Genomic DNA, 5,288 nt, shown 5'->3' on the forward strand with positions numbered 1-5,288 from the left:
CCGCGCGGGTGCCATGTTGGCAGCGCGCCGCTGCCTGCCCGCGTCCCTGCAGCCGCTGCCCCGGGACGGGCCCGGCCCTGCCAGCCCGCTCGGCCTGGTTCCGACACAGCCCAGGGCGAGCGGCAGCCAGAGCGGCGCCTCCCGCCTTGTGCCGCTGCCGCCCGCATCCTGGTGTGGCCCCTGTAGCGGTGGCGGGTGAGGGATGGCTGCGGGTGGTCCAGCAGGCTGGGAAGGCCGGGAAGATGAGGTGGGACTTCTTGGCCATGCCTGGTCCTGCCTGTCCGCCCCTCTGAGACCCGGCTCCCTCGGGTGCTGGCTGGGCAGATCCCCAGTGACCAGCTGGTCGGTCCAGCAGGCTGGGAAGGCCGGGAAGCTGAGGTGGGACTTCTTGGCCGTGCCTGGTCCTGCCTGTCCGCCCCTCAGAGACCCGGCTCCCTCGGGTGCTGGCTGGGCAGATCCCCAGTGACCAGCTGGTTTTCCCGCAAGTGGAGCCAGCTCATCCCTGGCCACTCCAGACCCCGGCTTGGTCACTCAGGAAGAAGGCAGCCTCGGAAACACCAGGCAAACCCAGAACGGCTGCTTTGTGGTGTGTTGGGATAAATGAGAATGGTTTTGGACATCAGGAGGGATTTCTGCACTGAACGGGTTGTCAGACATTGGAACAGGCTGCCCAGGGCGGTGGTGAAGTCACCATCCCTGGCAGTGTTCAGGAAAAGATGTGGAACACAGTGTCATGGTCTAGTTGACAGAGTGGTATTTCATCACAGGTTGGACTCAGAGGTCTTTTCCAACCTAATTGATTCTGTGATTGTCTTATTCAGATTGTCCTCGGGGCTTCCTACTCAAATGCTAGCGTTGTGTTAAAGCTGCTGAGGAAAAGCTGGCTGTGTGATCTACCTGGGAATGCACCTTCGTGCATGCCAGCCAGTTCAGTGCAGGAAACTAATCATGATGTTACGTATGCATGACAACACTTGTTCTGACCAAGAAAGCTTTCTATGAAACGCTGCAATCTTGTACTAAAAAAAAAAAAAAAGAAAAAAGAAGCAAACACACTGAAGTGCATCCACCTTCAGGGCAGGACATGGCTGCTACATGACAGAGAGCAGCAGTGCTATTTGCTGGCAAAAAAAAAGGAAGGCTGGGCAACAGCACCGCTTAGTAGGCATACAGACTGAATTTTCATTTTGACTAAATATCCTCTGCTGACTGAAATTTTGCTGGAATGGCGGGAGTGCAGATGTGTGCCACAAAACAGTGATAATACTGATACCTAATTAGTGTGTTTCATTTTTCTTTCAAACACTCCCCCCTTCCTTCATTTTTGCTGTGGTAGATGACATGTGTTGGTAACAGCATCACTCTCATTTTATGTCTGGAGAAAAATGAGGGACAGCTGTACTCTTTTCTGCTTCCCAATGTGGTACTTGACTCTGTGCAACAGAGTCTATGCTTCTGAACCCAAAGGTGCCAGAACTCCCATCTCCAAGCTGAGACACTGTGGGATAACTGCTTTCCAAGCAGAAGCAGCTAGTCAGAAGGCAGTAAAGAAGCTGAGTGGGACCCAGCCAGCAGCCCTGGGGAAGCACAGCATCAGGGGGAAGGAGAAAATGAAAAAGTGGGAGAATGTTATTTTTTCCCCTCTTAGAGAGAAGACTTGATTAGTGAGTATAAATACAATCCAAAAATGCATAGAGGTTTGAAGAAACCCATCTGTTATGGTTTACAATGGGCTGAAATAGCCATTAGTTCAACAGAAAGCATTTTCTCCTTCACAAAGGTGAGTATTGATTCAGGGGAGGACTGTCAATTCTCACATACACTTCTCCACAGAGAGACAAACATGCACCGTTTTGCAGGCAGATGACTGTGACCTTTGTTGTCACATCTTTTGGGAAGACAGAAAAGGGGAACTGGTTCCTCCCTCTCAAGCAAGCCACCGTTCCCACCATTGCAAGCAGCAGTTTTCAATTCATGTATTACTCCTTCTGGCACTCCTAAATCCATCAGGCTGATAACCTCATTATGCCTGTTATGTGGTCTTGTGTCTCCCGGTTCTGCCCTCAGCTGACACCTTTTCTTCATCCATCCCTGTTATGTCTTCATTTCCTATGTAATGTCATTCATGTCATCTACATGCTAATGCAAGAAAGAAAAACTTCCTTTTTCTCTGCAAATTTATGGCATTTTTCTTCTTGAAACATGAAGATCAGATCTGGAAGTTTTTCACATGCAATGTCATTGGCTTCTGTGTTTTAGAATATTCATGGACATGAGTACGAACTTGAGCTACTCCATATCAAGCAGCTGCTACTGTCAACCTGCATATCTAAGCTGGAAATCAAAAGTTTTTAGCTTTGAGAGCAGTCATATTATGGAACACATCTCCTGCCAGAAAGGTGGGAGGAAAAGGATGAAATAGTTTTTAGTAGGCTCTGGGATGGGATGGTCTAACAGAAAGCCTGTAAGAGGAAGGTGCAGGATGTGATGACATGCAGGTGGGCACCAAATAACATATCCAGTAATGAGGCTGGATACAGTCCTGGTGAGACCCTGCTCATTGTCCCTGGTTATGCTGTCCCTACTGCATCCTTGCAGCCAAATGAGTGACAAAGTGGTGTTAGAAACTAAAAATATGCAACTGTCAACCTTAAAGGAACATTGAGGAGACACTGCACTACGTGTCCAGAGGCAGGATCAGATACACTGATGCCACCCAAGCTGTTTTTTCCGTACCTGCATAACACAGCTGGAATGCTGGCACCTCCTCAGCACCTGTTACCCTGCTCATTGACTGGCAGCAGGGAAGGTTTGTCTCCTCCCTGTAACCTAATTGAGCTTGTTGCACGTTGACCTATTCTCAGCACACATGGGGAGCAATTGATCAGCATCTTCTAACAACCTTATGTATTTGAGGTTCATTATCATATGCCCTCTTCTGTTTTCTTCCTGTTAGACTCAGTCCTCTTCTTTCAATTCTATGCATTTTGCACCTCTTATACTGTTTTTACCTTTCTCCCATCCAGATCTAGACTAATCCAATCTAACTTGGATGTATTGAGAAAGCAAAAATTATCCCATTTGTCTTATAGGCAGTATGCCCTACTAATGCAGCCTGCTAAGAAGGAAATTTGTCTTTTAATACAATACTTTCACAATGGCAATTCATATTTGGTTCACAGCCCTGTAACTCCTCAGTGTTTCCTCAGTGCTGAAATGGAGGTAGGTGTTACCCATTTCTTTCTTGGTGTATTTAATTTCTTCCCCTTCTCAGCTCAGTATTTTGCATCAGTTTTATGAAATTTTAGCCAGCTGAATGTGAGCCATTTCTCCATTTTGTCAAAATATTTTTTTCCCTATTTTGCCTTCTGTCTTGCATGATCTTCCAGAGGCCAACTATGCGTTTTATAAACATACTTTATTTGATTATCCAAATCCCTGGGGAAAACAGTTGATAGATTTGTTCTTTGTAAGTCCTCCTGATCTGATGACAAAGTACTGGTAACTAGTTTCAGAGTGTATACACACCAGGATAGTCTGCATTGCTCTTGCTACTATTTCAGTTACTGTGACAAAGAAACATACCTGTGACAAATATTGTTTCAAAAAGCCTTACTGCACACCAGGATAGTCTGCATTGCTGGGCTTGCTCTCGCTACTATTTCAGTTACTGTGACAAAGAAAGCTAAACAGTTTACATTATTTGTTCTTGGCTTTTTCTCTGCTGGCTTTTTTGTATTACCTGATTATCTTTAAGTGATAACAAATTGATTATTTAATATTTTTTCCCACACTTATTGAGGAGATGGGAAAGTAATGACTGAAGAATCAAAGTTTTCAGGAAGGTTTAGGAACACTTGCTGATTTTTATCAGGGCAGTGCTGACTTTGAGGGTAATTTAATAGAACAGACATTAAGTCTTCACTAGTAATTAAGTGTTTACTAGTAAATTAAGCAACATCAGGAAACGTTCCTAGAATACAAACTCAATCATCAGATTTCAGTGTCAGCATACCCCTGGCATGCTTTTGTTTGGTCCCACTAGGACTGTCTCAGGCAATTTCCAGGCATGATTTGGGAGTTATAGGTAGAGGACCATTCCCAGTGGGCTGTTCAACGAGGTCATGGTTTCAGAGGTGAAGAGAGTTTAATAATATGGATGTGAGCCATTTGGTGCTAGTTTACAAGATGTATCTAGGACAATGTTCCTGGGCACTCCTGATTTACTACCTTCCTACCTCTTTTTGCATTCTCCATCTGCAAGATTCACTGTGCTTTGTAAGGACAAATGAATCAGTCCTCTGACAAGTCTGAGAGGAAGCTGAGGCCAGATGTCTCACTTTATTGATGTGAGGCAGTATCTGACCCAATCTTCGCAGCAATGAAGTAGCTGGGCTAGCACTGAATCAGGGGCCTGACCTCTCACAGCCTCTGGCTGTACCATGGGGAGCAGCCCTTTGTGTCCCAAGCACATCCTTCCCCAGCTTCTTAGGCAATGTCTCAACAGACCATGAGACAGGAGGGGACCTTCCAGGAACCTTCTGAGGACAGGTGTCCCCCAGCATAGTGCGTGTCCAGCTCCAGCCCAATGCTGTGTCTCCTCTCCCCTCCCAGCCCTGCTGTACCGCATGCAGCTGGCTGCTGGGAGCACAGAAGGAAGGAGATCACTGTGCTGTGTTGATGCAGAAGCCTCTCTGCAGAGAAAAACAGAGGTGAGAGCAGGCAGGGTGAGCTGGCCTCTGTCTGTATATTTGCACCTGTGAAGTGTTGGAGGGAAGCATCTTGATGCTGAAGGCAGCCAGGAATGGGGGATCCCTGGGATATGATGACTCCTAACACATTGGAAAAAGTAGAAGATTTCTCTGGGGACAAGGTTGTGTGTTGACCTCCTGAGGGGGAAAAAAAACTAAGTGCTGACAAGGCAGACAACAAGCTGAGAAGTGCCTTGAGCTAGAACTGGACTATGGAGCTTAATTATTCCCCCACCTCCCTCTTGTAGGATCAACATATAAATTCCCTGCCTTCTCCCCAAGCTCTATAAGCAGGGATGAAATTGCCTCTTTGCAATGATGACCAGGGGACAAAAATTCCAGTGCAGACATGCCTGCCCCTACCAGCAAAGACAGTAGAATTAAATGCCACCAGGGAGCAGAAGAGCAACAAAAAGCACTGTCAGATTTCAGATGTCTGAAAGATGCTCCTGTAGTGAGGGATGTTTTTTTTTCCTCTGGGAAGATAAATATTGAGAATCCAGTGGACTGCATCTTCAGTTTATGTGCATCATGTTC

The sequence above is a fragment of the Passer montanus genome, unplaced genomic scaffold (assembly GCF_014805655.1).
Source record: "Passer montanus isolate IOZ18808 unplaced genomic scaffold, ASM1480565v1 scaffold12, whole genome shotgun sequence".
In the NCBI taxonomy this organism is placed as follows: domain Eukaryota; kingdom Metazoa; phylum Chordata; class Aves; order Passeriformes; family Passeridae; genus Passer; species Passer montanus.